This window comes from Thalassophryne amazonica, chromosome 7 (genome assembly GCF_902500255.1).
Source record: "Thalassophryne amazonica chromosome 7, fThaAma1.1, whole genome shotgun sequence".
Classification (NCBI taxonomy): domain Eukaryota; kingdom Metazoa; phylum Chordata; class Actinopteri; order Batrachoidiformes; family Batrachoididae; genus Thalassophryne; species Thalassophryne amazonica.
Window position 1 is genome coordinate 102,085,737 of NC_047109.1, and position 16,445 is coordinate 102,102,181.

The following is a 16,445-nucleotide window of genomic DNA, read 5'->3' on the forward strand; positions in this document are numbered from 1 at the left end:
ACAGAGAGCATGAGATAATTAGATTATGTATCTGAGGTCTTGCTTTTATAAAAGTTACTCTTAACTGACACTCCATCAGAATTTTAAGGGTTGTCAGTGAAGCTGTTTTAGGCTCACGCTCAGAACCCTGTCTTGGCAACATTTTACTCATGGCACAAAAAAAAAAAACACTTCTGCTTTTGGATTGTGTCTACCTACACAATGTTATTTACACAACACTATACAAACCAGGACTCTCTATCCACATTATCCAGGGGCGTGTTGTGGGCACGTTATGACCCTGGTATAAAAATCAATCAACGTGTCACCTGTTATTCACTTTAAACTGGAGTTCACCAGTAACACAACACTGTTGTATAAAGAGAGACTTTCTGACAAGAAGATGGATCTAATGTTCGAAGCCTACACAAAGGCTACAACGGACTCATGACACCATTGCACATGATAGATGTAGTGGATCATCTGGGTGCTACTCGAGTGTTCGACTACCCTGTGGGTTGTGACGTGCTGCTTTTTTTCAAGCTGGTGTGAGTATTTGGGTGATTTTTTTATGGTGTCTTGCTAAAAAATCCTTGTGTTTCGGTGAGCAATCTCTGCTTGGAAAAGGGAAGAAATATTCACTCATCAGTTGTGAAGCCTGTGTGAAGTGCAGTGAACAGTCTGTCAAATTTTAGGCATGAAGGTCCAAAATTGTAGCGCGTGTTAAACGTGAATGTGCCTGGCCCATAATGAAAGCATGGCATGAAATCAGCAGACTTCATGCCGCTGTTCATAGATCTAAAAGCCCAGGTGACAGTGGTCCTTAATAAAAGCGGACAAAAGGGATGGGATGTTTTTAAAATCTATCTGCTTCACATTATGGTCCCTGCAGTCACAATCCAGCTGTACAACCTTTACCTTTTACGAAAACTACAGTGTTTTATATACAGTCTATACAGTACTGCAGTTAGCCACAGGAAATATGATCGCATGACTGTCTTCCTGCAATATGGTTATTTGTGCCAAAATGCTCACAATTATATAAAGAGGAATACTTATCTTATTTTGACAGACAGCAATCACAGATCAATCAAGAACATATGATGACTCCAGATAATCAGTAGGTGTACTGTACTTCTATTCTCTTGGTGCGCCCCTCACTCCACTCCATTCCCCGCCATTCTCTCCTTCAAGCTCTTTTGTTGATTTGCAGAGCAGCAATTTGGACTCAGTAAGGGGCAGAGGCAAGTAAAATTCTGCTTTGATTACTCTAAATGGAGAGATTATCCAAATGAAAGGCTATTATCTAGACCCCTCCCATTTGTGGAAACCTTCACCGCCCCCCAACTCTCCCCCACCACCACCCAAAGTTCATGCTCCACCATCTCAAACTGTTCATCACATTCATCTTCTTTTCTTCTTCCATATTTACTTCCGCCAGTGAAGTTGGGCAGAGGTTATGTTTTCACCCCTGTTTGTATGTCTGTTTGTCTGTTTGTCTGTGAACAGCCTGGAGCCCACAATTTTTCCTAAGTCATTATAAAATTTTTACTGAGGATTCTTATCTTGATAGGCAATAACTGATTACATTTTCAAGGTTATAGCCCATTTGGTGTACTTTTTGCATTATATCTCAATCAAAAATTTTCACATGTTGGCATCAATCAATCAATCAATCAATTTTATTTATATAGCGCCAAATCACAACAAACAGTTGCCCCAAGGCGCTTTATATTGTAAGGCAAGGCCATACAATAATTATGTAAAAACCCCAACGGTCAAAACGACCCCCTGTGAGCAAGCACTTGGCGACAGTGGGAAGGAAAAACTCCCTTTTAACAGGAAGAAACCTCCAGCAGAACCAGGCTCAGGGAGGGGCAGTCTTCTGCTGGGACTGGTTGGGGCTGAGGGAGAGAACCAGGAAAAAGACATGCTGTGGAGGGGAGCAGAGATCAATCACTAATGATTAAATGCAGAGTGGTGCATACAGAGCAAAAAGAGAAAGAAACACTCAGTGCACCATGGGAACCCCCCAGCAGTCTAAGTCTATAGCAGCATAACTAAGGGATGGTTCAGGGTCACCTGATCCAGCCCTAACTATAAGCTTTAGCAAAAAGGAAAGTTTTAAGCCTAATCTTAAAAGTAGAGAGGGTGTCTGTCTCCCTGATCTGAATTGGGAGCTGGTTCCACAGGAGAGGAGCCTGAAAGCTGAAGGCTGTGCCTCCCATTCTACTCTTACAAACCCTAGGAACTACAAGTAAGCCTGCAGTCTGAGAGCGAAGCGCTCTATTGGGGTGATATGGTACTATGAGGTCCCTAAGATAAGATGGGACCTGATTATTCAAAACCTTATAAGTAAGAAGAAGAATTTTAAATTCTATTCTAGAATTAACAGGAAGCCAATGAAGAGAGGCCAATATGGGTGAGATATTCTCTCTCCTTCTAGTCCCCGTTAGTACTCTAGCTGCAGCATTTTGAATTAACTGAAGGCTTTTCAGGGAACTTTTAGGACAACCTGACAATAATGAATTACAATAGTCAATCAATCAATTCAATCAATTTTATTTATATAGCGCCAAATCACAACAAACAGTTGCCCCAAGGCGCTTTATATTGTAAGGCAAGGCCATACAATAATTACGTAAAAACCCCAACGGTCAAAACGACCCCCAGCCTAGAGGAAATAAATGCATGAATTAGTTTTTCAGCATCACTCTGAGACAAGACCTTTCTAATTTTAGAGATATTGCGTAAATGCAAAAAAGCAGTCCTACATATTTGTTTAATATGCGCATTGAATGACATATCCTGATCAAAAATGACTCCAAGATTTCTCACAGTATTACTAGAGGTCAGGGTAATGCCATCCAGAGTAAGGATCTGGTTAGACATCATGTTTCTAAGATTTGTGGGGCCAAGTACAATAACTTCAGTTTTATCTGAGTTTAAAAGCAGGAAATTAGAGGTCATCCATGTCTTTATGTCTGTAAGACAATCCTGCAGTTTAGCTAATTGGTGTGTGTCCTCTGGCTTCATGGATAGATAAAGCTGGGTATCATCTGTGTAACAATGAAAATTTAAGCAATGCCATCTAATAATACTGCCTAAGGGAAGCATGTATAAAGTGAATAAAATTGGTCCTAGCACAGAACCTTGTGGAACTCTATAATTAACCTTAGTCTGTGAAGAAGATTCCCCATTTACATGAACAAATTGTAATCTATTAGATAAATATGATTCAAACCACCGCAGCGCAGTGCCTTTAATACCTATGGCATGCTCTAATCTCTGTAATAAAATTTTATGGTCAACAGTATCAGAAAAACTATCACCACGGTCTAACAGAATTTCATTGGTCTGCAGTGCCAGGCTGCAGATGATGATGTAAGGATGCAGTAATTTTTCAGTGATAACAACATGGACAACAATTTACTTAATTGTAAGATGCATATAGAATTTTAACTTTTTATAAGGTTATAAAGTAATTCCTTTATGAAATATCACAAATTATTCATCTTTACCTGCTTAAAACCAGGCGACTCTCTGCACTTAAATAAACCATCTCCAGGTGTCCAAAACAACATCTGGTTTGTCCTTGTCACAAGCTGGAAAAGTTGAAATCTTTAACTTGCCGTCGCAGTGCACAGCTGCCACTGTTCAGCCAGAGGTGGCTTAATTTTTCTCTCAACCTCTCATTAAAAATAACGGAACAGCCAGCTTTCCATTTGTTGCTTACTACTCACGTGAATGCAGCATGAATTGGTTGTATTTGTTCATTGTGAATGTGTCATTTCTGAAACATCCTGGCTAGGCAATATGACCAAATGTACTAGTTTTCAAAGGGCTAACATAAAGGATATCAATGCTGGGTACAGCATGCACCAGCTGTCATTATAGTTGTCTGAGCTAAATATCTCATGTAGAAAGATCAAATTCATCTTGCGGCCTTTGCTGCATGAGTTGTTCCTCACCCTCCACCCCCTCATCCCTGCTGTCACTCTGCACTGTGTACACTCTAATGAAGCAGAAAAGTCAGACACTTTACAATATACCAGACAGAAACTGCTTGAGTTATCCTCAGTCAGGTTCCCGACAGTTGACAGGGAGTGAATAATGGGGGCCGGCACGTAGACTCACACTCAAATTATGTACACACAAAAGAACCTATGTGCAGCAAAGCAGTCACAGCAGAACAGAGGAAGAAAATCTCATGTTACGAGGTCATTCAGTCTCTTTTGTCTTTTCTTCCCCCACCCCGTCTCTCTTTGTCATCATTCTGTTTGTCTCATTGTATTTCTGTCTGTGTCCTCTCTTTCATCAAAGTATCTATAAAGACATGACATCTTTATGACAACATCTCCTCTCCAGTGTTCCAGCACACCAAGAAAGCTTGGGTTTCATCCTGCACACTTTCCAAAGCATCTGTCATTCAGCCAGCATTCCTGGCATTGCAACTTTGGCAACAGAACATACCAAGCTTGGCTCAGAATTCCAAGTGTGAAAATAAGACTAACCAAGCCAGTGCTTTGGTAAATTACTTAACAAAGTATATATTAGCGGTACTACTCTATCTGTGACTACAGAGGACAACAACAAACAACAAAAAACAAAACTGTGTTACACTTATTTAGTTTTGCAAAGCTAAATGGTGCAGCATCCATAACACCACAGAACTGCCTTGGGTCCTGTCTGCAGCCACCCAGGTAGACAACTGGTCCATCACCACCATCTTGAAAGTAACCATCCATCTGTTTCAGCTGGGAGAAATGTGATCTCCTCCTTGATCTTCTCCAGCTAATGGGGTCCTCAGCAGTGAGGCACCTGTATGCTGGATCATGCACAGAGAAATGCGCAACAAGGCCAAAATATTGTGGGTGACTGTCATTCGAGTAGCACCCAAGGATCCTCTGAAGAGGCCTATACCAAAGACATCCAGCCATTGCCTTAGGCCATTGGTCAGCATTCAAATCTCACAACTGCACAGTAAGACAGGAAGCACCAGGACCCTTAAGATGTAGACCATTGTTCTCCTGCAAAGATATCATCATCACCAAACCCCTCTGTCCAGCGACTTCATGACTCCATAAACTCTTCCCAAGTGTCTCTCAATCTCAGATGCCAAGTGCCCAGAGGCGTGTACAGCATGTCACTGCCAAGATACATGATGAAAATCATTCTCTCGAACAATTAATTAAGGACCTAAAATGCTGCAAACTTTCTGCTTCAAGGAATAAGGATTGGTCAAATTGCAAGTATTATTTAAAAAAAACAACATCACTGACACATATTCCCTGCTCCTGTCACATTAAAATAGATCTGAACATCTGCCAAAGTTTCTCCTTCCCTCTCTTTCTGTATTTGTCTCCCTTGAAGCACCAGGCTGTTGTGCTCAGTTTTAAAGCAGCAATTTGGCCACAGCAAGGGGCAAAAGCAAGCAAAATTAAACTTTAATTATTCTAAATAGAGAGATTACCCAAACAAATAAACATTTGAAATAGCAGCATAATCCTCTGACCGGCTGTCAATCTGCATGTTGAGAATGTTTTTGAAATCCTCATATTTTCACCAAAAACATACAATGTCCATATGTTGCCAGATAAGGTTAGGGACTATAGCAGGGGTGGCCAAGTTCGGTCCTCGAGAGCCACCTTCCTGACACTCTTAGTTGTCTCCCTGCTCCAACACACCTGAATCCAATGAAAGATTCGTTAGCAGACTTTTAATGAGCCTTTCATTGGATTCAGGTGTGTTGGAGCAGGGAGACAAGTAAAGTCCAGGTTACACATAGACGGTTTTGTCAGCGGGTAGTACGTAGACCGAAGTTCGCGGTAGTTCTGGCTGTTTTCGCAGTGGAAAGGGGCGGAGCATTTCGCCGGCGTTTTGAGCGCCATACTAGCTGCAAATACGCGGATAAAACGCAGCTAAATCCGCCGAATAAAGCAGAGTTTTGACGCCGTAGCATCCGGCACACGTCAGGCCACGGGGGTTAATACCCAGTTCTATCCTTTACAATCGCAGGTTAAGACACGCGTGAGAACGGCGGTGTTCTGCTGCCGCCGATAATGCCCTGTGTACCGCTAGATTTATCCAGGGAAATCCTGCGTTACTCCAGGAACTTTTGCATATAGGCACCGCCCCCAGAGTATAATAGGCTGAAGCAACTGTCAGTGCAGGGGGAGGGAGCTCATCTCTCAGCCTTTTCTTTTCTCTCCTTTTCCCCTCCTCAACGTGTTGCTCCATCTGCACCACAGGGCTACCCTCTGCTTCTGAACCAGACCTCTTGGTAAGTCCTTGCTGCTGCCAATTTTATTTTAGGAGGTATACTGGAGCTTCTCTGCAAAAATATCTGGAGCTGGCTGTGAGTGAGAGACCTGCATGCAGCGCTCTAGCGTTTTTAAACTGACCGCCGCCTATCGGCCATTTGGAACACAGTTAACCGGGAGGTGGCGTTTAGAACAGCGTACTGTCCGCTAGCGCCGCCGTTTTGTCTGCCTCTGTCGCAGGTTAAAACGCCTTTGAGGACGCCGATGTGGGCTCTATCGCCATTTTACACGCCGTTGGTTAGGAATACAACGCCGGCCGCCAATTACGGCGGTGTAAACTGTGACACTACAGGAAGGGGCGGGATGACACAGCAATTAAAAAGTATCAAATGCCGTTGTTCGCGTTGTCTCCATCGTCAGGCCACTTCTCCGGGAGCGCGGCTGGAATTATTTGACATGTTGAATAATTTTTTCGATGATTCCCGGTGAAGCCAGAACAAAACCACGCCCCCGTGTGCGTAAGTACGGCGTTTGATCCCTAAAACGGCCTGGAGGGGGCAAAATCTCTGCCGGGATGCTTCCGGGAGAGTTTACCATCTATGTGTAAACGGGGCTTTAGAGTGTCAGGAAGGTGGCTCTCGAGGACCGAACTTGGCCACCCCTGGACTATAGCCATGGAAGAAGCTAATGCAAAGACAATCAGGAGCAGTGAGTACAGCCCTGTTCACATTCCCCTACTGATGCCTTGACTAAATGGGAAAAAAAAATGAATTAGTAGTAGTAATAATAATAATAATAATAATAATAATGCATTCATAGAATGGTGGATTGTAAAAATAACTGTTTTCTGTCATACAATTACTTTGTTTTCACAATGTTTATTGTGGCATTTACTTATAAAACAAACTAACAAGTAAATAAGTAAATACATAAATAAATAACCAAAGAAATAAATAACTTATACATACTTCAGGGAAACCACAACTTACTGTGTTTCATTTAAAACCTTTTCAGAACCATGGACAGGGCCAAATTTAAACATAGAGGGAACTAGGGATATTGTAATCCCCCATAAACTGGTCTATAATCTCACTAACCTCAGACTCTCCACATCACTCTGTTCAGGGATTATGGATTTCCTGACCAACAGACCTCAGGATGTCAGGATGGGGAACCTGACATCTGGCACCATAACCATGAACAAAGGCACACCGCATTGGTGTGTGTTCAGTCTTGCACTCTCCACCCAGGACTGTGTCCCTATTCACTCCTCCAGCACCCTGATAAAAAGTTTGCTGTTAGCACTACGGTGGTAGGCCTTATAAAGGACAACAACAAGACATGGTACAGAGAGGAAGTGAAATACCTGTCAGAGTGGTGTGCAGACAACGACCTGGTCCTCAATACCACCAAACCCAAGGAGGTCATCACAGGACCAGCAGAGTCTCACAGCCCCCACTACACATCAGCTGAGATGAGGTGGAGAGGGTGGACTCAATCAGGTTTTCTTGGTACTCACATCACCAACGATCTGACATGGACATTACACACCCACAACCTGGTGAAAAAAATCCCAGCAGAGGATGTTCTTCCTGAGGAAGCTGAAGCAGGCTGGTTTGGCTCCACAGCTGCTCAGGAACTTCTGCTGAAGCACCATCCAGAGCATTCTCTGCCAGGGCTGCACAATGTGGTACAGCAGCTGCACGGCAGAGGACAGAAGAGATCTGTCCTGGATGGTGAAGACAGCACTGAGGATTGTAGGAGCTGAGCTCCTGAACATTGATTCTGTGTATTCTGAGCGCTTGCAGAGGAAAGCATGGCCCATCTGCAAGGATAACAGGCACTCAGGACATTCCCTGCTTGCCCTTCATGCTGCTGAGGAAGAGGTATTGCACTATAGGGGCACAGACTAATAGGCTAAGGAACATCTTTTAACCCAGAGCTGTAGCCTCCATAATCCCACCCCATCCCCCGCCCACAAACACAAACACAGACATTCAGTAATGGATATCAACATGTGCAATAAGTAATACAGTCTGTTTACATATCAAAAACTATCCTACATCACTAAGCATTAAGCACCTTTATAATTTATTAAGCACTTTTTTCTTTTGGGGAGGGGGGGTGGTATTTAGAGATGATCTTACCATCCTGTGAGGCAGTTCGTTGTTTTGTTTTGTTTTTTAAGCTGCTGTTATGTTGATTTTTTATATATATATATATATATATATATATATATATATATATATATATATATATATATATATATATATATATATATATATATATGTAGCTGTTTGGAAAGTGCCACCAGAATTTCGATTTCAATTTATTTCATTGATATAGTGCCAAATCACAACAAAGTTGCCTCAAGGTGCGTCACACAAGTAAGGTCTAACCTTACCAACCCCCAGAGCAAGCACACAGGTGACAGTGGTAAGGAAAAACTCCCTCTGAGGAAGAAACCTCAAGCAGACCAGACTCAAAGGGGTGACTATCTGCTTGGGCCATGCTACCGAATTTCACTGCAGAAATGCAATGACAATAAACATTTATTCCACTCTAGACTCAAGGTGGACTCCATGTGCCACTGTGCGGAGGGGTCTACCATGACCAAATGGGGCAAGATGTGCTGGTGAACAATGTATCCAATGCAAAGTATTCACTCGACAATGAAGCAACAGATAAATGTGTCCATCCATCCATTTTCTAAATACATTTATTCCAGCTAAGGGTCACGGAGGAGCTGGAGAATATCCCAGCAGTCATTTGGCGAGAGGCGGAGTACACCCTGGACAGGCCGCAAGTCTACCGCAGGGTCAACACATATAGAGAGACAAACACATTCACACTCCTACTCACACATACAGTCAGTTTAGAGTCACCAATTCATCTAATCTACATGCCTTCGGAAGTGGGAGGAAGCTGGACCACCCGGAGTGAAGCCACACAAACATGGGGAGTACATGCAAACTCACACAGAAAGGACCAGGCAGGAAGTGATCCCAGGACCTTCTTGCTGTGAGGCAACATTGAAGGAATTTATCAAAAATAATACTTACTAAATACACTGGGAAAATATATATTTTCTTACCCTGAACTAACAGTTGAGAGACAGGATGTCTTTGTACATGATGAACAGTGGAAACCTCACAGCATTCAGTGAGTTACAGCAATGTAATGCTTAAAGGTCTGTCCATGCATGTAACATTTTGTAATTTTGTGCATCACTCTTGCATATTTGGGCCAGAAAACATTCATCACTATGGCTGGTGTTATTTCAGTAGCTTTACAGGGTGCTGCTGTGTTTACATTCATGCACTACAAGCAGTACGTGGTCATCATGATCACCAGTGCTCCTGGCCATGCTGGTGCAGTTTATCATTCATCCATCCATCCATCCATCCATTTTCTTCCGCTTTATCCGGAGTCGGGTCGCAGGGGCAGCAGCTCAAGCAAAGCCGCCCAGACCTCCCGATCCACACACACCTCGCCCAGCTCCTCCTTGGGAACCCCAAGGCGTTCCCAAGCCAGCCGAGAGATGTAATCCTTCCAGCGTGCCCTGGGTCTTCCCCGGGGCCTCCTCCCAATGGGACATGCCCAGAACACCTCTCCAGCGAGGCGTCTAGGGGGCATCCGGAAAAGATGCCCGAGCCACCTCAACTGACTCCTTTCGACGTGGAGGAGCAGCGGCTCGACTCCGAGCTCCTCCCGAGTGACCGAATTCCTCACCCTATCTCTAAGGGAGCACCCAGCCACCCTGCGGAGGAAACTCATCCCGGCCGCTTGTACCCGCCATCTCGTTCTTTCGGTCATGAGCCAAATCTCATGACCATAGATGAGGATCGGAACGTAGATCGATCAGTAAATCGAGAGCTTTGCCCCCCTACTCAGCTCTCTCTTCACCACGACGGTCCGATACAGCGACCGATTCACTGCAGACGCTGCACCGATCCGTCTATCGATCTCACGCTCCATCTGTCCCTCACTCGTGAACAAGACCCCGAGATACTTAAACTCCTCCACTTGAGGCAAGGACACTCCACCGACCTGAAGAGGGCAAAGCACCTTTTTCCGGTCGAGAACCATGGCCTCGGATTTGGAGGTGTTGATTTTCATCCCGGACGCCTCACACTCAGCTGCAAACCGCCCCAGTGCACGCTGAAGGTCCTGATTTGACGAAGCCAACAGAACCACATCGTCCGCAAACAGCAGAGACGAGATTCTGTGGTTCCCAAACCAGACCCCCTCTACACCCTGGCTGCGCCTAGAAATTCTGTCCATAAAAATAATGAACAGAACCGGCGACAAAGGGCAGCCCTGGCAGAGGCCAACGTGCACTGGAAACAGGTTTGACTTACTACCGGCAATGCGAACCAAGCTTCTGCTGCGGTCGTACAGGGACTGGATAGCCCTTAGCAAAGGACCCCGGACCCCGTACTCCCAGAGCACTCCCCACAGGGTGCACCAAGGGACACGATCGAACGCCTTCTCCAAATCCACAAAACACATGTGGACTGGTTGGGCGAACTCCCATGAACCCTTGAGCACCCGATGGAGCGTGTAGAGCTGGTCCAGTGTGCTGCGACCAGGACGAAAACCACACTGCTCCTCCTGAATCCGAGGTTCGACCATCGGTCGAATTCTCCTCTCCAGTACTCTGGAATAGACCTTACCGGGGAGGCTAAGGAGTGTGATCCCCCTATAATTGGAACACACCCTCCGGTCCCCCTTCTTAAACAGAGGGACAACCACCCCGGTCTGCCAATCCAGAGGCACTGTCCCCGATCGCCACGCGATGTTGCAGAGGCGTGTCAGCCAAGACAGTCCCACAACATCCAGAGACTTAAGGTACTCAGGACGGATTTCATCCACCCCAGGAGCCTTGCCACCGAAGAGCTTTCTAACCACCTCGGTGACTTCTGCCTGGGTAATGGATGAGTCCGCCTCTGGGTCCCCAGTCTCTGCTTCCTCTTCGGAAGACGTGACGATGGGATTGAGGAGATCCTCAAAGTACTCCTTCCACCGCTCAACAACATCCCCACAGTTTATCATTCAATTCATAAAAAAGAAAACCCAGATTTTTTTTTTTTATTATTTATTTTTTGCACCAGCTTCTGTGATCTTCAGTTAAACAACACTCACAGGTATAAGGCATTTCCATGGTAACATACAGGCTCACATGCGTCATATCAGATCAATAAAGTCTCACATTCACACACACCGATGTCAGCATGCTGCCATGCAAGACGCTTAGCTGCACAACGGATGCAGTTTCAGAATTAAGGACATTGCTCAAGAGCACCTTTGTGAGTTACCTGTCTGACAGGGAATCAAAACTATCATCGTCTTGTCACACGCCCACAGTTCTAACCTCCAGGCTACAATCACCTCCCCTAACTGACTGTAATGGTCAGTCATGTGACTCCCATTACATCTCTACAAAAAAAAGAAAGAAAGAATAAGAAATGAAAGCCATACCCTGCATGCTCTACACACTACAATATAATATACAAGTAAATATAGAAGTGTTTGCAATGATATTTTTGACAATATGACTTAACTATGAAGTCATTCATACCAATCAATCACATATACTTTGCTGATCAATAGATACTGAACATCAGCCACAGTGGCTTCTTGCTTGCTGAGACATACCAAAGAAAAAGGTGTTCTTTGACTATGACCTGCATGGGCGCAATTTGGTGGGGGATAGGGAAGACATGTCCCCCCCACCTTTTCAACCGGGGGGACAGAATATGGTATGTCCCCCCCACCGTCTGACATACATGTGTGTACTTGAAACATGCTATGCCAGTCTTATGTGCAAACCATGTCAGTCTTATGTGCAAAACCATGTCGGAATAGTATTTTTGTTTCTGCAAGTTTGTATTTTTAGCAGCATTGACCTGTTTACAACACCTGTTTCTTGTTTGTCACATTCGGAATTTTCTGGGACTGCATTTGCACAGATATGAAACCAAAAATAGTTGCCTCTAGGGACTAGTGTTACGTATCAATGTGTAACTGTAACACTGTAACACTGTAGTGTTAAGTATCAATGGACCATATGCTAATTTACTAAATTCTGAAAGTTAGAAAAGGAAATCAGAAAAGCTATCTGGGACCTCAGAAAGCCCATCTGCAATTACTGCTTGATCTCCAAAATCAGTCTATGCAAGCGAAATTATGTTCAGTATGAGTGTTGTCATTAGTGCCACTTCGAAAATTTAATTCATGATAAGTAATTTATCCTAAACTTATGATCTATTGTTTTTTCAAACTTATGCAAAAACAAATATTGAGAAAAAAAATACAGTATGCAATAGTTAATTATTAGGAGCCTGTTCTTTCATATTTATGAATACATTTTACCACATTGTAGTTGTTTTTTTGTTTTTGTTTTTTTTTTAATGAAAACTCAACCTATCATTCTTTTTGAGTTCTACACGTGGTGATACCTTATTTACACCAGGATGTTAAAAATCAATGCTGGCTATTCTCAGAATAAAGTAATTATATCCACAGTTTCAAATTGCATAAGTCAAATGGTGTCCACTTTATGGTCTTCTCAAAACATTAAAATTACTGTTCTGGATGCTCAGAATGCATCTGAAGTTATCTAGAAACCGTTGGCTTCTGGGGCCTAAAGCGGCCCCCAGACCTCCGGCCTATGGGCTTCAGCCCTGCAGGCCTCGCACTTTGTCCCCCCAATTTCTAGTTCTAAATTGCGCCCTTGATGACCTGTGACCAAACTACTCCTACATCTGATCACCTCTACATATCCATACAAGTAATATTCAACCATATGAAGAAAATCCACCCAGCTGTTTTTTGACTTATCTTGTCCACACACACGCACACACACACACACACACACACACACACACACACACACACACACTAGTAAAAATAGTACCCTGCTATTGCTGCTTCACGACACACCATGCAATAAGAATTAAGCTTAATTATTTCATGTCGAGATGTGCATGTTTAGCAAGCGTAGGTCGATCAGAAAAGATGACGTTCTGATGTTCTGTAAGTGGTTAAAACAGTTTTATCTCATGTCCACTCTTGTTTTCCAAGACATCTGTCTTTTAATCAGATTTTTGGCCAATGTCAACCAAGAAAATAAATAATACTGCATTTACATCTGACGGTCAGAGGATTTTGAGGGTGACATTGCAGGTCTCAAACGTTCGTGCACATACATAACAGACACGGAAACACATGTGCATTCTATAGTCTTCTATTCTGATGCAAAACGGCAGCTCACTCCCCTGAAGTCTCTGTGCTCCTTTTGGACATCTGCTGTCAACCCTCCTGCCAAATTAGGAAAAAAGCAAGATCCATCCTGAGGCACAGGATGACGTAATGCCATTGAGACTGCGACTGGACCTGTGACTCGGTACAGCAGCAATCCAAACACAACATTTCATTGTCTTGAAAATGGGAATTGTTTAAGTAAACTGATTTCCATCTCAGTCACATTGTTTTACTCTTCAACACTTGATGCATGAAACACGTTTTCTATGACACCTGGGTGGCAATGCTTAACACATGCTGACAAGCGCACCACCTACCAGCCAGCACACAAATAATTTTGAAAAGGAGAAAGAGTTTCTGCAGGTTAATAACATGGACCGACCAAAAGCTCAGAAGATGACGTAATGTGTTTTTATTATAGTTATACTATGGTTAGTATCATCATGCCAGCCAGACCTGCTTTCAACATTTCTCACAGGGCAACAGTGCCACTTAGTGGGCATAGTGGAAAGCAGCAGGTTGCATAAGAATTTAAAGTTCAGCTATTATAACATACAGTATGCATCTCAAAGATAAGATCAGTTATTACCTCCAGCCTCCACGGGAGTGATGATTTCACTTGTGTGTGTGAGAGACTCAAATTAAATGGTGTCATTGGATGAGGCTCCTGAAATCCTGGAATCTTAGACATACAGGTGAGTTTGAAAATACACATTGGAGGTCAGAATTTCATCATTCCAAAACCAAAGCGTGGCAGGTAAATTAGATTCTCCAGGTGGCTTTTAGTAGACACACTAAGAAGCTGCATCTGGGTTTTCGGCATTTGAGATCTAGAGCCTCCTGGGAAGAGCTTTTGGAATCATAGGGTCACTGGACAGAGGTGCTTGGCGATGTCGATGTCTTTTCATGAGAATGAAGGTCCAGGTTTTTAGGCTCCTGGTCCTTCTTACTGTAAGGTTTTGAGACTTGGATATGAACCAGGGACTCAAGGCAACGATGTCTTTGGTACACTTTTAAAAAAATCAGAAAATGTTGATGTTTTTCCATGATAATAACACTAATAATAATAATAATAGTACAATTCCTAAACATGCAGCTGTGGTTGCCAGAATAATTCTGTGAAAAGACATTAAAAATAAGTAAATGCCTTTACCAAAAAATGCTGTAAATTTTACAAACTAAAACAGTTATAATTTGGAAAAAAATTAATAAAAGGAGAATGGGGTAAAGGGAGCCTTGAACTGGTGATATACTGTTTTGGAAGCAAACCCGCTAAGTGCTTGCATCACTATTCTGTTGCATGCTGTTAACTAGTCTGAAAATGGTAAAACTACAGAATCCATTATTGAGATTTAGCATCCCCAATTCCAAACAGACATAATTTTTTATAGACCCCTTCATATTAACATACTTTGTACAAATACAGTAATAAAGTAATGGTAAATGGACTGCATTTATATAGCGCTTTTCCATCTGCATCAGACGCTCAAAACGCTTTACAATAATGCCTCACATTCACCCCGATGTCAGGGTGCTGCCATACAAGGCACTCACTACACACCGGTGGCAATAGGAGATTAAAGACCTTGCCCAAGGGCCCTTAGTGATTTTCCAGTCAGGCGGGGATTTGAACCCAGGATCTTCTGGTTTCAAGCCCAACACCTTAACCACTAGACCATCACCTCCCCCTCAAGTAAAATAAAAGTTTAAATAAAAGTTTAAATAAAATAAAATAAAATAAAAGTTTAAATGATATACAATTCATTATATTTTCAGAGTTGTTCTTATTGTGTGACAGCACAGAGGTGCAAACACTATGCATGCTTGTTTTCCAGGTGAAACGTCCCACATTCAAGGATGCTTGAGGCTCATTCACCTTATACAACTGGAGCTGTGTTAGAAAAACCAGATCAACACATGGACCCCCTGCTAAACCCCTTTTGGTGGCCTGGACCAAATGGGATTCAATGTACAATAAGTAAAAACTGCAACTAAATTCTACAGAAAAAACATTATTTTAAAAACAACATGATAATGTTAAGTTTGCTTAGAAATGCTGTTGGATTTACTGGTTTAATTTTTTTTTTTTTTTTTTTTTTTTTGTAAATTATAGGTTTTATACCATAATATTTACAGGTTGTTTCCTAAAGTTTTTTCTCCTGTATTTTTTGCAGAATTATTGAGACAAACTCTTTTTTCTTTTTTTTAACAGTATACTAGGTCTCTTTGGATAATCCTTGGGTACCACTGGAAAGACTTCATGTCAAATGAATTGTGACTTGGAGCTGAGGAGCATCACATGCACTATGAAGGAACATCTACTACAGCATTTTGGATATGTAGCACGTTTCATTGGGCATGATCCAGCACATCGCTGCCTCAGTGTTGAGGACCACAGCAGCTAGAGAAGCTTCAGGGAATGCCTACATTTCATGTGAGTACAGCACACAGATGGTTATTTTTGTGTGTGTACAGTTTGTCTGGCTGAGTGGTTGCCATCCAGGACCCAAGGCGGTTCTATTGTGTGGTGGATGTGGCACTATGCTGCACTACTGCCTGATCCCAGGCCTGCTCTGACAGCAAGAAGACAGGTAGGTTTATATTTACTTCATATTGACTATGATAGGAATACATCTAATAATGCCATAGTTTTTGCCTAATTCCTAAAGATGACTTCTTGGAAAGCTTTAGAGCTCATGCACCCATTGTGAGATTCAAGACTAATTACTATGTGACACTGATATTGTGGGGAAAAGTCTTAAAGTCTTATACCTTGTGTATAATGACAATAACAAGCATTCTATTCATTCTATTCTATTCTAAAGACTGAATATTTCGAGGGTTTTCACAACTGAAAGTCCGGAAAAAGAGCCATACCAAGATTTATGTTTTCAAACATTTGGTCCACTTAGTTTGGTTAAGAACTTTCCAAAAGGT

At 42.8% G+C, this 16,445-nt stretch overlaps 1 protein-coding gene across 1 annotated transcript in view; it reads right to left on the reverse strand.

The window, feature by feature from the left end:
* The window catches only part of LOC117514683 (doublecortin domain-containing protein 2-like), a 93,027-nt gene that overhangs the window by 31,426 nt on the left and 45,156 nt on the right, over positions 1 to 16,445 (reverse strand).